Below are 20,528 nucleotides of genomic sequence, written 5' to 3' on the forward strand. Positions count from 1 at the left end.
TCCATTTCTCAAATCTGTTGCCTCTGCTTGCCTTTACTATTTCTCTATGTGGAGGGCAAGATGGCAGCTCACACCCATATCTAATCAGCTAGTAGCCATGATCATCAGTGGCCAACTGCCCTCCCAACTCCAGTAGAAAAATACAAATTAGATCATGTGTCCATCTCTAAAACAATCACTGAAGCCAAAGGACTCGGTGTGCTAATTGGCCAAGTTCTGAACAGGTGTCCAGTGTGTGAGTGTGAACAGGTAGACAGATTCTGAACAGATGTCCAATGTGTGAGTGTGAACAGGTAGACAGATTCTGAACAGGTATCCAGTGTGTGAGTGTGAACAGGTAGACAGATCTGAATAGGTGTCCAGTGTGTGAGTGTGAACAGGTAGACAGATTCTGAACAGGTGTCCAGTGTGTGAGTGTGAACAGGTAGACAGATTCTGAACAGGTGTCCAGTGTGTGAGTGTGAACAGGTAGACAGATCTGAACAGGTGTCCAGTGTGTGAGTGTGAACAGGTAGACAGATCTGAACAGGTGTCCAGTGTGTGAGTGTGAACAGGTAGACAGATCTGAACAGGTGTCCAGTGTGTGAGTGTGAACAGGTAGACAGATTCTGAACAGGTGTCCAGTGTGTATGTGAGAGAGAGTATGGGTATGTATGTGTATGTGCATGTGTATGTGCATGTGTGCATGTGAGACAATGTGTGTGTGTGTGTGTGTGTGTAAGGGTAGGAGGAGGTAGATCTCCACATGGCCTTAAGTGAATGAATTCTTCACTGAAAGAAACACTTTCAGCATCAGAAAACAAAAACCACACATAGCTACACTAGAGTCTCTTCCCTCAGAGATCATGATTGGGTTTATAAAAACTCTCTGTACCTTAAATCTGAGTATGAAGTAGATACATATTTATTGAATTAACATTGAGATACCAGCAATTTTATATTTGCCTTACTCTGTACAAGGACCAACTCTGTGTGTTGTCTAATGTGGATATTTTGATGAATTTATGTGTGTTCTGGTACAGCCTCCACCCACCCTCCCCTCCCCATCTCTATCATGCACAGGCTTATTTCTTTCCCTGCACTTGTCCACACAATGAATGTGAAAGTACTATTCAAGTATAATTTTCCCATGAAGGCTTCCCTGAGCATGACATGCCTCATTATTTTCCCATCTTTGAGTTACTGATGCAATTGTTTTTTGCATTTACCCCTTGATAAGTAAAGTGTTGCTTAGACCATGGCTCTAGAGTCACATCCAAATCTCAATCATTTACTTGCTTTGTCACCTTCAACTACTTAATTTCCTGTCTGCAGAGGATGATAATAACAGTATCTACCTCTTAGAGTTGTTATAAGGATTAAAAAATATGGTATCTGCAAAAAGTGTAGCATTGTGTCTGGTACAGAGTAAGTGCTCAGTAAATATTGGTTCTTGTTATACCTAATGGGCTAAGGAGTTGTGTTCTTGTTGCAGACATAGATGATGCCCAGCACCATGTTTCCTTGGCCCATCTGTGTACATCAGGTGCTGTAAATGTTGACGTAGTCCCATCTTCCACTCCCTTCTCTGGCTGAAGATCTTCCTCTGTCCAAGGAAGCTTGCTCTGCTGCAAGAAGACCCAGCTAGAAGTGTGGGGTGTTGATCCTCTTGAGTGCAGCCTTTGAACACTGGAGCTGGCAGTCAGTGGGTTAATGCTGAGCCTTTCTGCCCTCAGGTCTAAAGGTCAGGGCATCTTCCACAGCCCCTCAGCGGGGCCTCAGCAGAGCCGGCTGCCAGTTGACCCTAGTGATGACTTCTCATTCTGAAAACTTAATTGGCTTCTCTCCCTGTTCTGTTTCAGGTCCTCCACTTCTTTGCTTGTGCCTCATGGGGTCACTTCACACATAAACTCCCTGTGCCCAGGTCTTTGTCTTAAGGTCTGCTTTGGGGGAACCCCAAATTAAGACAGGTCCCATTAGTTTCAGTTGTTTGAGTCATTCCTCAGGATACACTCACTTAGGACAAGTCTCATGCCCAATTTTAGTAGCTCTGTATTGCTTGGTATATTTTTCAGACTGATACCCAGTAATTACTTGCTGAATAAATGGTATATTTTGAGAAAATTTTTAGTATTTAGATTCAAGAGAAGGAAGTACTATGACATTTCCCACTACTGCTAATGAGATTAATTTTCTATATGCATCCCTAAAAGGTTCAGGTTTGGAATGGGCATGTATAAAAGCCTGAACTCCTGTTGGAAAACATAACCTAGGAACGAGAACTAGTGAAAAGCCATAAATTGGGTTTATTTATAAAAAAAAACCCTTCATACTTCACTTGCTGGACTTCACTTTGTTGAAGAGTCACACATCTATTGAATGACTCGCATTGACACACAAAGATGTCAAACTACAAGCTAGAGTTGTGTTTTTGTTTTTTTTCAGTAATGCAAAAACTTCAAACTGTGGAACTGAAAGAACAGATGTCCTGGTATGGAAGTGGAAAGAGAAGTGGGGAAGAGAGAAAGGGGTTTTGCTTTCCTTTAACTAAAAAAGTGGCTAGAACCAATCAGGAATTCATTGAGATGAGATTTATTATTTCCAAATACAGATAGGTAGACTCATGTTTGTTTTATTGATGATTAACAACCAACCTGCTATTTCCAGAAGTGATTTGGCAACTGGAGATTGTATGAACAGAAAAATAATGTTTAAAAAGAGAAAAATAGCCTGACCTGTGGTGGCGCAGTGGATAAAGCGTCGACCTGGAAATGCTGAGGTCGCCGGTTCAAAACCCTGGGCTTGCCTGGTCAAGGCACATATGGGAGTTGATGCTTCCAGCTCCTACCCCCTTCTCTCTCTCTGTCTCTCTCTCACTCTGTCTCTCCCTCTCCTCTCTAAAAAAATGAATAAATAAATTTTAAAAAAAGTGAAAAATAGAAAGGTACACAAATACTGTGTAAGATTAGTATTGAAAACTATCAGTTAACTATTGTCACAATAAAGTAACAATAAACAACCTCCAAACTTGGTGGCTTGAAACAGCTGCCATCTGGTCTTGCACTTGTGTCTGTAGGTTGGTCTGAGTAACTCTGTTTTATGCATGTTTACGCTGGGGTTTAGGATGAAGGGGGCAGATCTACATGGATGAGGTCTTTTCTCATTGATGGCAGAGGTGCAGGAAGGCAAGCAGGAACAGCCATGCCCAGTAAAGTCCTCTGAGAAATGATGCACTATCACTTCTGCCCACCATCCATCAACCAAAGAAAGTCCACATTGACAAGAAGAATTATATGTTCCTCTTAGGAAGCTCAGCTTATCCTTGGACACTTGAGGACTGAGCTAACATCTCACATTAAGAAGACAATTATTTATTCATTGTGGTATTGATTTCCTCAGGTAATTTGAATTCCACACGTGAAATATATTTAAGATTTAAATCCAAGACACTTTCTGTGATCAGAAAATATCTTCACATCATAAAATCCCTGATGGAAGATACTCTTTAGTTTTCTGTCTTGAAGCATTCATTCATTCATTGATTTTTTTCATTAATTCATTCATTTCTTCATTCAGTAAACATTTCTAAGTACCCACTGTGTGCCAGACACTGTACCATACCTCAAAACCCAAAAAGAAATGCTTCGAGGAGCTTATATATTAGTGGTGAAACAGACACATAGACATATAATTACCGCACAGTATGGTCTGTGTTAGAAGGAGCATGTCTATACGGTTTACCTGAATCTGCAGATAAATGCAGCTCACTAAGGATTCAGGGAGATTTCCTAGTAGAGATGAAGTTTGGTTCAATTCATAAAGGTAGAGTAAAATATTCACAAAGCAGAAAAAGGGTGAGAGTGGGAATGAGTAAATGGGTAGAAGTTTGTAGATAAATGATAAAGCATGTAAACTGTTATTGAAATGTATGAAAACAGCAAGTGAAGGGAGCTACCAGTCATCCCACAAATTTACCATCTTAGATAAAGAGTGAATGACTGGTTTTCATAGTTAAGCAACAGCTTTATTAAAATATAATTAACCATACTATAATACCATAAAATTCATCCTTTAAAAGTACACAACTCAGTGTGTTTTAGTGTACTTACAGAGTTTAGTATATTCACAGAGCAATCTACACGACTATCTAATTTCAGAACATTTTTTTATTACCGCCAAAAAAAGTCTCATACCCATTAGCAGTCACACTGTTTCCCTATCATCAAAACTACTAACTTACTTTATTTCTACAAATTTGCTTGTTCTAGATATTTTATATAAATGGCATCATATAATCTGTGGCCTTTTGTGACTGGCTTCTATTAAATAGCATAATATCTTCAAGGTTTATCATGTTGTTAAATGTCTCAGCATGTCATTACTTATATATCGCCAAATACTATATTCTGTTGTGTGAATGTACCACATTTTATTTATTTATTTTTTTTTGCGAGAGAGAGGTGGGGAGGACAGACAGGGACAGACAGACAGGAAGGGAGAGAAATGAGAAGTATCAAGATGTAGTTGTGGCACCTTAGTTGTTTGTTGATTGTTTTCTCATATGTGCCTTGACCTGGGGTTCCAGCCAACCTACTGACCCCTTACTCAAGCCAGTGACCCTGGGGTCATGTCTATGATCCCACACTCAAGCCAGCGACCTCGTGCTCAAGCTGGTGAGCCCATGCTCTAGCCGGATGAGCCTGCACTGAAGCCAGTGACCTCTGGGTTTCCAACCTGGGTCCTCGGCATCCCAGGATGATGCGCTGTTCACTGTGCCATGAGCTGGTCAGGCTGTACCACATTTTAATTATCAATTCATCAATTGATGGACATTTGGGTTGTTTCCAATTTGGGTCTATTGTGAATAATGCTGTTAGAAACATTCATATATATGTTTTTGTGTAGACACATATTTTCATTTCTTTAGGGTATATATATAGGAGTAGAACTGCTGGATCATATGGTTTCACAATAACATAATCAAGTGTTTAATATTGGCAAAGCTGCCAAACTGTTTTCTAAAGTAGTTGCACCATTTACAATCCCATTAGCAATGTAGGAATGATTTAATTTTTCCACGTTTGTCAACACTTGTTTTGTCTGTCTTTTTTTATTTTAGCCATCCTAATGGGGTTGAACTGGTATCTCAGTATAGTTTTGATTTCCATTTTTCTAATGATTAGTGAGGTTGAGCATATTTCCCTGTGCTTATTGGCTATTTGTATGTCTTCTTTGGATAAATGTTTATTCAAATATTTGCCTAATTTAAAACTGAGTTATCTTTTTATTATTAAGTTGTTAGAACTCTTTAAATATTTTGGATACAAGTCTATTTTAAAATGTATGATTTTCAATATTTTTCTCCCATTCTATGAGTTGTCTTTTCAGTTTCTTTATAGTGTTCTTTGAAACACAAAGTTTTTTTCCAATTTTGATGAAATCCAATGTATCTATTTTTCTCTTCTGTTTTGCATCATATTTAAAAAGCTATAGCCTATACTCTTATGTTTTCTTCTAAGAGTTTTATAGTTTTAGCTTTTACATGTTCTATGATCCATTTTGAGCTAATTTTGGCGTATGGTATGAAGTAAGGGTCCAACTTTCTTTTATTTGCCACTGAATGTTCAGTTTTCTTTGCATCATTTGTTGAATAAAGTATCCTTTCCCTATTAATGTGCCTGGAACCTTTGTTGAAAATCAGTTGACCATAAATGTAAAAGTTTATTTCTGGACTTTGAATTCTATTTCTTGGTCGATATGTCTATCTTTATGCCAATATCACATTCTCTTGATTGCACTGATTTATTTTTGTGTCAGAAAAAATACACTCTACCACTGACTTCAATAAATTATTCAAGAGACAAACAGACCCCAGTGTCAAAAGAAATTTAATCAATTATTCTTTCCTCAGTACTTACTCCTAACATAACAACTGAAAACCATTTTCAGAGTTAGTAGTAGGAATAACAAGTCATATTCTACATACAAAAGCCCTTTTATGCTGATGGGCCTTTTTCCTACCCACAAAAATTTCCTGAGAGCCATATTTTTAGAATCACATTATGAGGTCCTGTCTTTAAGTACATGAATTGAGAACTTGACTTTTGTAAGAATTGATAATCTAAATGTTACAGAAAGTAATTTCTAAAGTTAATAACCATGCCTGTAGTTGTATGTGTGATATATGTGTACTGTATTCATTTTCTTCATTAGCAGTTTCCATATTCTGCTTTAGTTCTGCCATGCCTGTAGTTGTATGTGTGATATGTGTGCTATATTCATTTCTACATTAGCAGTTTCCATATTCTGCTTCAGTTCTGCCACTTACTGGCTGTGCAACCTTGGGCAAGTTCATTAAGTTCTCTGACTCACAGTTTTCTAATACCAAGAGTATCTACTCTCATTGAATTTTTATAACTATTTTAAAAAATGCATGTAAAAATCTTAGTAGAGCATTTGATACACAGGAGTACCTAAAAAGCTTAGCCTATTAGAAGGAGATGTGCAATGAGTATCTATTAACATTATATAATTTTCACAGGTTAATTAAAGTGAGACACTGGAAATGGGCAATAGTGTAATTTTTAGAGTTCTATTTCACTAAATAAACCCAGTTTGTTCATTTTCCCTTCTAGTTATAATCAGAGGTTCCATACCCACATGAGAAAGTAGAAAAGGACTGACATAAATTCAGTTACCTTAGTGTTCTCATTAATTCTAATTTATAATTTAGTTTTATTTGATGATATCTTCTAAGATTTGTACTTTCATCTTTTTATTTTAAAAAATGGTGTTTTAAACAATTTAACAGGATAAAAAATCCTGCTATATGTGGGCAATATTAATGGTGGCTAAACTATTTGACAGCACTTGCCCAAATGTGCTGTACTTAAATTTCAAGTCTTCTACTTAATAAATAATTTTTTAGTGTTTCATCTTTCCCATTAGCTATAAGAATGATTTTCTAATTTGTCTATTTTCCAAAAAAAGACTGTAATAGACATTATCTGTGTCTTTATTGCCAAGCACTCATTCTTCATTTTTTTAAATTTCTGTTGGGAAATTGCATCCCTTGGGAAATTGCACCCCTTGTATGGAATGGACATTCTTGAGCCTAGAGGTAGATATGTGACCCAACTTAGACCAGCTAGATTAGTTTTCTGGCTTTTGGACCTTGATTAGCATGATGTAAGGATGAGATGAAGGGTTGAGTTTATTCACTCCTATTGCAATGCATAAATTTAATTATGAATTAAAGCCATTTCTTAGTTTCTACTCCATGTGTGTCTTGAGCTACCTCATTTTCTGTATTTTTAGGAGCTCAGTTCTTCAGCGTCCTTTTTAGTATGTAAACTTCCCTGTATTTTCCCACTGAAGTACTGAACTTTTGTTACTTGTAACATCAAGAATTCCTGGTGACACAGAGTTAGCCTACATCCTGCCCATTCCCGGACCCTCCAAAAAAGGCAGGGCTACATAAAGTGAATTTTCCATATGTATATGTTTGACTCATTTTATCTCCCAAAAAGTTTACTCAAAATTTCTTATTCCTTTTGAGTTTCAGAATTTCTTATGTGTTTCAGAACTCCTTCAAACAATTTGATTGAGACCATGTGTGATAGGAGGAAGCAGCATTTGCTTATGATAGAGAAAGCCACAAAATCCTTCTTTCACTTCCATCCTTCAGTTCTCAGTAAATATCTATTGAGAGCATACCATGTGCTGTCCTAGATTCTAGAAATACAAAAAATAACAAGGACAGAGTCTTGTTCCTTAGAGAGCCTGGCATCTAGTAGGGGAGATAAGACACAGAAATGATGGCAATGCCACTAAGACTGTGATAAGAGCTATAATTGAGGTTCAGATCAAGTGCTATAGGAGCACAAAGGAGGGGAGATTAATTCTGACTGGAAGGACTGGGGAAGATTTTGGGGGAGGAGATGAAACTTCAAGAAGACTAATTATCCTATAAGTGCCCAGGGGCCAATTATCTCTAGGAAATAAAGTTTGCAAAATTAAGCCTGACCTGTAAAGACTAGTTTATTTTCTGTTAGCATGGTATATTTCAATTTCTAAGGTTTCTGCCTTCTTGGGCAATGTACTAAATTGTTTAGGAAAGAACTGAGAAAAAAAGATCTTGAACCTTGCTCGTTGGTGGCTAATATGTCTGGAGCCTGTGGTTTGCATCTTTTTAGTCAGTGGAACTAAGAGACAGCTGGGCCTCGACTGGGACCATTGTGTTTCTTAACAGTCTTTAAATATAATTTAAAATTAACTACCAGCTCCAACTAGCTCCTTGGGCTTATTTTGTTCAACTAGAGACAACAGCTTGGACAGAGCCTATGGCTGGTTCTTAGCTACCTTGAAAATACACTCATTTTTCATTCTTTTATTTCCACATCTTTACATTTTTCTGTCCACATAGTGAAACCAACTTACTTCAATTTAGCAGAACGAAGGATGCTCTGAATCAATCTGGGATGGACAATCAGTCGAACAGAATGGGCTTGAAAACCTTATTATTGCTCACAGCCATCCTTGTAGGGAGTTTATATGAAATTTTCTTTCCATGCCCGTAATCTCTAAGACATTAAGAAGCACTGTTATTTGGAACAGAATATGTTGTGTACCTAGGTGACAATGAATTCATCTGTCTATCCAGAGAGCATATAATTGAAAAAGAGAAAGTCATTTATTTTTTAAAAGTTTCATTTTTTTCAAGAGGATAGTTTAATTTGATAAAATAAGTAGCACAGTGCTCTCCTCCACCACCTACAAAATTCACATCTTGGATAGTGTTTTCACTAGTCTTCACTGGACTAGAACAAAGAACAAAATGGGAGGCTATGGCCTCTTAGAGTCTGGGAAGGAAGACCTATAAGTTATGATTTTATTGAATGCTGCTGTGTGGATATGTAAGGGAGGAGATGTCGGGCTCACATTCCCAGAAGCTTTGGGCAATAACATACTGTCCCTATAGAAGTAGGTAGAAGAGGAAAGAAGGGCTCAGTGGGAATTCTTATGCTGCCCTGATTGTCCCAATTTCAGTGTCCTCCATGTCCAACTCAGCTCCATGTCCCCAGGATGTCCTAAAGACCCTTCCATATTTGGAAAGAGGTGAATATAGAGAAAGCAGAGGGTCTTCACACCTATGCCCCTTCATTTGTTCTCAGTGTTCTTTAGGAAAAGGCCAGTTCTAAAGTTTATCAGATAGGGCACAGGAGGTGGCTTGGATCCAATGAGTGCTTGCAGATTTGCTGTTGTGGGTTGCATTGTGTTCTGCAAAAAAGATGTGCTAAAGTCCTAACACCTGTTTCCTCAGAATGTGACCTTATTTGGAAATAGGGTCATTAGAGATGTGAAGAGTTAAGATGAGGTCATTCTGAAGTAGAGTGGGCCCCAACCCAACATGACTGGTGCCCTTATAAGAAGAGGGCTGCACCCTGGCTGGTTGGCTCAGTGGTAGAGCGTTGGCCTGGCGTGCAGGAGTCCTGGGTTCAATTCCCGGCCAGGGCACACAGGAGAAGTGCCCATCTGCTTCTCCACCCCTCCCCCTCTCCTTCCTCTCTGTTTCTCTCTTCTTCTCCTGCAGCCAAGGCTCCATTGGAGCAAAGTTGCCCAGGCGCTGAGGATGGCTGTATGGCCTCTGCCTCAGGTGCTAGAGTGGCTCTGGATGCAACAGAACAACGCCCCAGATGGGCAGAGCATCGCCCCCTGGTGGGCATGCCGGGTGGATCCCGATTGGGTGCATGCAGAAGTCTGTCTGACTGCCTCCCCATTTCCAACTTCAGAAAAATACAAAAAAACCCCCCCAAAAAACAAACAAAAAAACCACGGGGGGGGGGGGAAGGGGGCTGTGTGAAAACAGACACACACACAGAGTCTTTGCCTGTGAAGATAAAGGCAAAGATTGGAGTTATGCAGTTACAAGTCAACGAAGGCCAAGGATTCTTGGCACTCCACCAGAAGTGAGAAAGAAGCAAGCTATGACTGCCCTACACTTCTCAGAGGGAGCATGGCCCTGCTAACACTCTGAACTCAGACTGCTGGCCTCCAAAACTGTGAGACAATAAAGTTCTGTTGTTTTAATCCACCCAGTTTGTGGTAGTTTGTTATGGTAGCTTGTGGTAGCCCTGGGAAACTAATATATTTGCTTAAAACTATCCTAAACTGCTTTGTTGTATATCGACACAGATATACAAGTCGATGGTCCACTTTACACCTACCTCCTCCTCTTCACCATATCTGGGGCTCTGGGCTCCCCAGGACTTTGAGCATTGCCTAAGTTTCCCATCTCCTTTCTCACTTCCATGAATGTGTTTCCCTGCTGGCATAGCCAGAACTCTGGATTCCAGACTGCTAAAGTCTACTTATCATTCAAAGTGAGAGCTCTCCCATAGGCCTGGGTGAGTGAGAATGTCTTTGTCTCCCAAAGTGCTTTGTTTGTGCCAGCACCGTGCTTGCCATTGAGCCAGCTAACTGCATGTGTACTTTCGCTTCACACACTGGCACTCTTTAAAAGTGCAGACTGTGTTTTGTTCGTTTTGTGCCCTTGTGAGGTTTGCTTCTCAAAGGATAGCTCTTAAATTAGGAGCATAAGGTCACAGAATCTCAGTCCCCATCCCAGACCTTCTGAATCAGACTGTAACAAATAAGCTCCCATGGGACTCTACACGCAGTGAAATTTTAGAAGCATCCCTTAAGGACCTTGACGTACCAGCCCCTGTTGATTGAAAGCATGCTTTGCTTCTGCTGTTTTGCTGAGCATTTTTACTTATGTTATTTGAAATTAGTCACCTCCGTGCTTCTATGAACAATTCTGTGAGGTAGAAATTATTGCTTCACATTATGCAGATGAGAAACTGGAAAGCAGGTAGATGGAAAAATGCAGGGAATCCTTCTACTCCACCTCCCTATTGGACACAACTATGGCTGGTCTGATACTGGCTTACCCAGTGGTTGTTCAGGCTGCAATGGGAACTCCCTAAAAGCTGCAATTTCAAGGGGGCATTTGAAAAACAATTTTTTTTTTGCTATTCTAATACTAGTTGACAAACCCATGTCTCTCCATATACCATGTCAAAATAGGGCTCCCTGAAAACACTTAATTTGGAAAAGGCTGCAAATGACACCACCCTCTTGAACAGTAACATGTGGAGCCACTCATTAGTAAAGGCCTCACACACAACTTCTGTAATATGCCTACTCAGCTTTGTTTAACTCAGTTTTTCCTAATGCTTATTTGACTCCAAATTGAGGTTGCATAACAGTCATTAATATTCTGTAGAACACGCTTTGGTTGAAAATGAGATGTTAATGACAAAGGAAGATCAAGAGGGAGACTCACTTCATGGACTATTTTTTGATTGGTAAAGGAGGTGGGGAGTTGGACAGAGAAAGGGATTGATTGTCTCTCCTGTAGTTATCTTCCAAGTGGATGTTTTCTCAAAATCAGAGATTAGAATGTGGGAAGGGACTCGGGTCCAGCAGGAGCTTCTGAACCACTGGAAAGAGTGGTTCATTTCTCTCTGCATTATTAAATATCATTAGGACCTCCCTAGAGCCTTCTGTTCCATGCTGTAACTCAAGACCAAGGCCTGTGATAAAACTAAGTAGGACGTTAACTCTGAAGTTCATTGGGAAGATAAAGTGCCCATTAAATCATACTAACTTTTAATAAATGAACACTGAAGTAATAAGCTTGACACATGGGGGCACGATATTGCAAAATAGCAGGATAAAGCCATGCAAAGGACATTAATTACCCATTGGGGGGCTGCTGAGGAAAGGGAGCAGAGAGGCTTAAATACTTGGCTATCAGGGGAAATCTCTTTTCAAGGATTTTTTTTCCCTATTGGGATGAACTTCATTAAGAATTTTTTTTTTTTTTTTGCTTGGGCTGAAATCTTGATAGTTCTGAGGGCAGATTTATTTGGATTCCTGGTGCTGATGGGGTTGAGTGCTCCGTCCACAGAACTAATCAGGGCACTGGCAAGCAATGCCACCATTCTCCCAAGTTTTTATCTAGGTTTGGCACCCCTTTAATGCAAATTTAGAACAACAGTGGATTGCTGCCTGCTTGCTTACATTAGAAATGACAGGATGGGGCTTTCCAGATGTTTTCTTTACAGAGAGATAAAAGAGGATTTGAGGTTGTTTGTTTTTTTGGAAGCAGAGAGACCTCCTTGAAACTCAGTGAGGACATGGATACAATCATCTGAAATGCCTTCAGATGATAAAAGTGAAATTCTATGAAGAGGGAAAAGCAGGCAGATACGAAATGCAGCATGAGCTTTCTACTAAAGTCCATATAATTTTTCCACAGTGCCATGTGATCATGTTTCCCCAAATTATCTGCTGCTCTGCTCCAGTTGTCCCCTTTGTCTGGAACGCCGTGGTCCCCATTTCTGCCTATCAAAATCTTACCCATTTTTCAAGGCCTTGTTCAAACCTTTCTTGTGAGAAAGGTTTCTCAATAGCCTCCAGAGACACAAAAGCCGCTCTTCTGTAGCCTTGTTGGGCTTTGTTACAGCACTGATCACATTTTGACTTCTGCTATTATGATGTCCATAGCTATCTCTGAGGTTTACCCTCAATGTGGGATGGGATTCTGAATCACTATCTCATCACCTTCATCACCCACCACCCCCACTACCTGAGCGGAAGTTCAGTAAAAGTCAGCTGAATTATATCTCAACTTTGTAAAGGCCTGTGATTAAAAACAAGCAGAGTTCATCACTCAGAACCTGAATTAGATGAGTAGATGGCATTCTACTTACTTCCAGTTCTGTTCTACTGTCTTTGTTTCATGACCTGATTTTTGTTTTGTGTTTGTGAGAGGAGGGGATATAGTGAGACAGACTCCTGCACATACCCCAACCAGGATCCACCCAGAAACTCCTGTTAGCCCTAGGGCTGATGCTTGCACCAACTGTGCCGTCTTCAGCACCTCAAGCTAATGCTTTGACCAATCAAGACCTTGGCTGTGGGAGGGGAAGAGAGAGAAAGAGAAGGGGAAGAGACAAGGGAAGAGAAGCAGATGGTCACTTCTCATGTGTGCCCTGACTGGAGATTGAACTGGGGACATCTAAACACCAGGCAAACACTATCCACTGAGCCAATTGGGCAGGTCCATGACCTACTTTTAAACCAGAGTTTCCCAAATGCCAGTTATTTTCATAATTATTATTATGTACACTTATGCTTCTCTTAATATTTTTAAATGGGTTTCCTTATACTAACTCATTGAGAAAGTAGACCATTTACCTATAGTTAGAAGTGTAGTGATCAGTATACCTAATCCACTTCAGCTAAAACAATAATTTCTCAAGAATGTCTTCTTAGGAAGACAAGATGGTGCTGGAGTAGGCGGACGTATCAACATCCACCTCCCAGAACCAAAGTGGATTACAAACTAATTTTAAGAACTATCACCTGGAAAAACCAACTTTGGACTAAACTAAGAGGACTCTTCAAACAAGGAACACTGAAGAAGCCACACTGAGACTGGTAGGAAAAGCAGAAACACAGAGAGGGCTGCCCAGCTCCCCAGAGCGAACGGCAGCCAGGAGAGACTCGCATGGCGGGAAGTGAGTTTAGCAGAGAGGGAAGGGTCCTGAGCCCCAAGAACAAAGCCCCAACCTGCAGCCCCAGAGCCTAGAAAAGGTGTAAGGACAGTATTTAGCTGAAAACAAGTCAGGATACTGTTTGTGAGAAAGAGTCTGATTTCTCAGACCCAGGATTCTTTTTAAAGGGACTGTGCAGAACACCTCTCTCACAACCACTTACCCGGGGCTCCTGGGGATGGGGAGAGAGGGAGAGAGGAGAGGACTGGAGCAGTGGGAAGAGAGTGTAATCTAGGAGGCACAGGGAGAAACATTTTGGGAGACAGCCACCCTAACCCCTGGGACAAGTCACTCCCCAAATCTGAAAGGAATATTTTGCCCAGAAACAGCAATACCAGCAAATGGAAGCAGGAGAGAAGCCAAACAAGCTCCCCCGCGGCACTCAGAGCAGAGTTGCTTAGAAGGAGGGAGCTTTCGGGGCGACAGTAGTGAGTGTTAGGGACTGAGCTGCAGTGCCCCCATCCACATGGCTGAGGGCTCACCAGAGGGCGGGCAGTGGGGTACAAGGAAGTTGGTTCAGTTGGTAGGGGCGGCGGAAGCCTGCTGGCCACCACTGGGTTCACGTGTGAGCTCAGTCTTGCCCAGCTGGGGAGGAGTAGGTGTGCAAAAGTGGTCAAGCCCAGCTGACAGCAGCCTGTAATCCAGCCTGCGGGAGAAGGGCGGGAACCCAGGAAGGGGTGGAGACCAGACCTTAAGCAAGGGCGCAGGAACATAGCCCTGCCTCACCTGTGGAACCAAGGCTTGTGGCCTGACTTGAGAGCTGGCTGCTCTCGCGGGGGTGGAGCCAAAAGCCCAGAACAGGCAGAGTTCCACTACTGAGCTGAGCGTGGGCATGCGGTCCTGCCTGGTGGGTAGAGCCAAGGCTAGCAGCTGTTCCAGCAGTGGGCTCCTCCTGCAAGGGTGGGGTGAAAGCCTGGAAATAGGCAGAGACCCGCAGCTGAGCTAAGGTGCTCGCCAGTGCCCTCAGGACCGAGCATAACGCCACCAACGGGGGCGGGGCAAAGGCCAAGGCCACCAAGGCTTGTGCACCTGAGCACGTGATCACAGCCACTCCCATGAAAAGAAAATGCAGAGGCAGAGAAATGCAACACAAATGAACCAAGAGAAATCCCCAGAAAAGGACCTAAATGAATCAGATATAACCAAATTACCAGATGCAGAGTTTAAAATAACGATTGTTAGGATGCTCAAAGATATTAAAACAACAATAGATGGTCATTACAATCACCTAAATAAAGAGATAAAAAATATAAAAAAGGACATTGAAATAATAAAAAAGAATCAGTCAGAAATGACAAATACAGTATCTGAAATAAAGAACATAATGGAAGGAATTAAAAGCAGGATGGATGAAGCGGAGAATCAAATCAGCGAGTTAGAGGACACGATAAATAAAGGCATAGACGCAGAGCAGAAAAAGAAAAGAGACTCAAAAAGTCAGAAGAAACTCTAAGAGAGCTCTGTGACAACATGAAGAGAAATAACATACGCATCATAGGGGTTCCTGAAGAAGAAGAGAAAGGACAAGGGATAGAGACTTTGTTCAAACATATCATAGCTGAAAACTTCCCTCAATTAAGGCAGGAAAACATCTCACATGTTCAGGAAGCACAGAGAACTCCATTAAGGAGAAACCCAAAGAAATCATCACCAAGACACATCATAATTAAATTACCAAAGCTAAGTTATAAAGAGAAAATATTAAAAGCTGCTAGACAAAAAAAGACTATCACCTACAAAGGAGCCCCCTTAAGGACGACTTCTGACTATTCAATAGAAATACTTGAGACCAGAAGGGAATGGCAAGAAATATTCAAAGTAATGCAGAACAAGAGCCTACAACCAAGACTACTTTATTCAGCAAGGCTATCGTTTAAAATTGAAGGAGAAATAAAAAGCTTTACAGATAAAAAAAAACTCAAGAAATTCACTACAACCAGACCAAGGCTGCAAGAAATGCTAAAATCTGTTTACCTGTTGTAAACAGATCAAAGAAGAAAAAGAATATAGCAAAAGAGGAATACAGTTTTAAAGAATAAAATGGCAATAAACAATTACATATCAATAATAACGTTAAATGTAAATGGATTAAATGATCTGATCAAAAGACATAGGGTAGCTGCGTGGATAAGAAAACAGGATCCATACATAGGCTGTCTACAAGAGACACACCTTAAATCAAAAGATGCACACAGACTAAAGATAAAAGGATGGAAAAAAATATTTCATGCAAATAGAAATGAAAAAAAAGCTGGGGTAGCAATACTTATATCAGACAAAATAGACTTTAAAACAAGGACTATAGTTAGAGATAAAGAAGGTCACTACATAATGATAAAGGGAGCAATCCAAAAGGAAGATATAACCATTATAAATATCTACGCACCTAATATAAGAGCACCTAAATATATAAAGCAGACTTTGATGGACTTAAAGGGTGAGATCAACAGCAATACTATAATAGTAGGAGCTTTCAATACCCCATTAACATCATTAGATAGATCCTCAAGAAAGAAAATTAACAAAGAAACAGCAGACTTAAAGGACATATAAGATCAACTCGATTTAATAGATATCTTCAGAACCTTTCATCCTAAAACAGCAGAATATACATTCTTTTCAAGAGCTCATGGTACATTCTCTAGAATAGACCACATGTTAGGGCACAAAAGGGGTCTCAACAAATTTAAGAGGATTGAAATCATATCAAGCACTTTCTCTGATCACAATGGCATTAAACTAGAAATCAACCACAACAGAAAATCTGAAAAACACTCAAACACTTGGAAACTAAATAGCATGTTATTAAATAACAAATGGGTTAACAATGAGATCAAAGAAGAAATTAAAAAATTCCTAGAAAAAATTCAGAAGATGGCAGCGGAGTAGGCTGACACACAGACGCCCAGCTCTTAACACCAAACTGGAATACAAATCAATTTAGAAAAAATCAGCATGAAAAACCAACACTGAACTGCAAGAACAGCTCTCAAAAACCAAGGAGCAAAGAGGAAGCCACAATAATCCTGGTAAGGAGTGCCTGAATCTCCTCTGCTTACAGGAACGGAAGGGGGGGGTGAGGCTGAGAGCCCAGAGAGGATTTCACAGAGGAAAAAGAGCAGAAACTACTGCTCAAAGCCACTTATCTGGCGACCAGGGAGCAAGGTGGGTTGAAAAGACCAGCTTATCTCCCAAGTGGAAAGGACAGGGAGAGGGACAGACTGTGAGGGGCTAAGGTATGCAAGAAACGAAATAAAAAAGCTGACTCATTCATGCTGGAGGCAGCCATAGCTGGGGGAAGGACTGAACCTTTCACAAAACAGAGCTGAAGTGCTTCAGGATCAGAGATCTCTGGACATCTATCCAGCTCCAATCAGCGCAACAAGACACAGCTGAAAACAAGAAGTGGGGAGGAGGGGCAGTAACTCAGGTCTCCATGGAGATCTGAGATACACCTCCCCCCACTGAAGCTGAGAAAAAACCCTGCCCCCAGTGAGATTAGTTGGTGGAAGAGACCTTCAGCGTCTCAGGTTACACCCACAGCATTCCTGGTTACAGTTTCAAGGAAGCCCCCTGCTGAGATCAGTTAACAAGACTATCACCTGTTAAGAAAACAAACAAATCAAGACTTCAAAGCTGCCCAAATCGAAAAGTGGATTACAAATAATAGCTGATACTAACCCAAGAAGACCTAGAAATAACACAACTGAAAACTGGAGGCAGACAACACCAAGGCTAGACTCAACCAACTCTACAAATAAAAAAAAAAAGAAGATGAGAAGACAAAGGAGTGCAATCCAAATGAAACCACAAGAGACACCTTCGAGAGATGAACTGAGTGATATGGAAATAATCAAACTTCCAGATGCGGAGTTCAAAATAATGATTGTAAGGATGCTTAGGGATCTTAGAACAACAATGGAGGGGCAGTTTAAAAACCTAAATAAAGAAATAGCAAGTATAAAAAAGAATCAGTTGGAGACGACAAATACAATATCAGAAATAAAGACCACAATGGAAGGAATTAAAAACAGGATAGATAGAGCAGAGGATCGAATTAGCGAGTTAGAGGACAACTGGAATGAAGGCATGAAAGCAGAGAAGAAAAGAGAAAAAAGATTCAAAAAGTCAGAGGAAACTCTTAGAGAGCTCTGTGATAACATGAAGAGAAATAACATCCGCATCATAGGGGTTCCTGAAGAAGAAGAAAAAGAACAAGGGATAGAAACTTTGTTCAATCATATCATAGCTGAAAACTTCCCTAAATTAATGCAAGAGAAACTCTCACAAATCCAAGAAGCACAGAGAACTCCATTAAAGAGAAACCCAAAGAAACCTACACCAAGACACATCATAATTAAAATACCAAAGCTAAGTGATAAAGAGAAAATATTAAAAGCTGCAAGAGAAAAAAAAGTTATCACCTACAAAGGAGCCCCCATAAGGTGACATCTGACTTCTCAACAGAAACACTTGAGGCCAGAAGGGAATGGCAAGAAATATTCAAAGTAATGCAGAACAAGAACCTACAACCAAGACTACTTTATCCAGCAAGGCTATCATTTAAAATCGAAAAAGAAATAAAAAGCTTCCCAGACAAAAAACAACTCAAGGAATTCATTACAACCAAACCAATGCTGCAGGAAATATTAAGGGACCTGGTGTAAACAGATCAAAGTGGGAAAAGAATACAGAAAAAAAAAAAAAAAAAAAGGAATACACCTTTAAAGAAGAAAATGGCAATAAACAACTACATATCAATAATAACCTTAAATGTAAATGGATTAAATGATCTGATCAAAAGACATAGGGTAGCTGCGTGGATAAGAAAACAGGACCCATACATATGTTGTCTACAAGAGACACACCTTAGAACAAAAGACACACATAGATTGAAGGTAAATGGATAGAAAAAAATGTTTCATGCAAACGGAAATGAAAAAAAAAGCTGGGTAGCAATACTTATATCAGACAAATTAGACTTTAAAACAAAGGATATAGTAAGAGATAAAGAAGGCCACTACATAATGATAAAGGGAGTAATCCAACAGGAAGATATAACTATTATAAATATCTATGCACCTAATATAGGAGCACCCAAATATATAAAACAGACTTTGATGGATTTAAAGGGCGAGATCAACAGCAATACTATAATAGTAGGGGATTTCAATACCCCACTAACATCACTAGATAGATCCTCAAGAAAGAAAATTAACAAAGAAAAGCAGACTTATTGGAAACACTAGATCAACTTGATTTAGTAGATATCTTCAGAACCTTTCACCCTAAAGCAGCAGAATATACATTCTTTTCAAGTGCTCATGGTACATTCTCTAGGATAGACCACATGTTAGGGCACAAAAGAGCTCTCAACAAATTTAAGAAGACTGAAATCATATCAAGCACTTTCTCCGATCACAATGGCATGAAACTAGAAATGAATCACAGCAGAAAAGCTCAAAAATTCTCAAACACATGGAAACTAAATAGCAGGTTGTTAAATAATGAATGGATTAAGAATGAGATCAAAGAAGAAATTAAAAAATTCCTAGAAACGAATGACAATGAGCATACAACTCAAAATTTATGGGACACAGTGAAAACAGTGCTGAGAGGGAAGTTCATAGCACTACAGGCACACTATCAGAAGCTAGAAAAAGCTCAAATAAACAACTTAATCCTGCATCTAAAAGAATTAGAAAAAGAACAGCAAGTAAAGCCCAAATGTAGTAGAAGGAAGGAAATAATAAAGATCAGAGCAGAAATAAATGACATAGTGGCTAAAGAAACAATACAGAGGATCAATGAAACTAGGAGTTGGTTCTTTGAAAAGGTAAACAAGATTGATGAACCTTTAAGTAGACTCACCAAGAAAAAGAGAGAGAGGACTCAAATAAATAAAATTAGAAATGAGAGAGGAGAAATAACAACTGACACAACAGAAATACAAAATATTGTAAGAAAATACTATGAAGAACTGTATGCCAAAAAACTAGACAACCTAGATGAAATGGACAAATTCCTTGAAACATACAATCTTCCAAAAATCAATCTGGAAGAATCAGAAAACCTAAACAGACCGATTACAACAAAGGAGATCGAAACAGTTATCAAAAAACTCCCAACAAAGAAAAGTCCAGGGCCCGATGGCTTCACAACGGAATTCTACCAAATATTCAAAGAAGAACTAACTCCTATCCTTCTCAAACTATTTCAAAAAATTTAAGAGGAAGGAAGACTTCCAAGCTCCTTTTATGAGGCGAGCATAATTCTGATTCCAAAACCAGGCAAGACAACACAAAGAAAGAAAATTATAGGCCAATATCTCTGATGAATATAGATGCTAAAATATTCAACAAAATATTAGCAAACTGGATCAAACAATATATGGAAAAAATCATACACCATGATCAAGTGGGATTTATTCTGGGGAGGCAAGGCTGGTACAATATTCGTAAATCAATCAATGTGATTCATCACATAAACAAAAGAAAGGAGAAAAACCATATGATAATTTCAATAGATGCAGAAAAAGCATTTGATAAAATCCAGCACCCATTCATGATCAAAACTCTCAGCAAAGTGGGAATACAGGGAACATACCTCAACATGATAAAAGCCATCTATGAGAAACCCACAGCCAACATCATACTCAATGGGAAAAAATTAAAAGCAATACCCTTAAGATCAGGAACAAGGCAGGGGTGCCCCCTTTCACCACTTTTATTTAACATAGTCCTGGAAGTCCTAGCCACAGCAATCAGACAAGAAGAAGAAATAAAAGGCATTCAAGTTGGAAAAGAAGAAGTAAAACTATCATTATTTGCAGATGATATGATATTGTATATAGAAAACCCTAAAGTGTCAGTCAAAAAACTACCGGACTTGATAAATAAATTCAGCAAAGTGGCAGGATATAAA

General features: G+C 39.6%; 1 protein-coding gene across 4 annotated transcripts in view; it reads right to left on the reverse strand.

Moving 5' to 3' along the window:
* The window catches only part of SYNPR (synaptoporin), a 374,269-nt gene that overhangs the window by 78,798 nt on the left and 274,943 nt on the right, over positions 1–20,528 (reverse strand). The window lies entirely within an intron of this gene.

Source organism: Saccopteryx bilineata, chromosome 10 (genome assembly GCF_036850765.1).
Source record: "Saccopteryx bilineata isolate mSacBil1 chromosome 10, mSacBil1_pri_phased_curated, whole genome shotgun sequence".
NCBI classification, from domain to species: Eukaryota; Metazoa; Chordata; class Mammalia; order Chiroptera; family Emballonuridae; genus Saccopteryx; species Saccopteryx bilineata.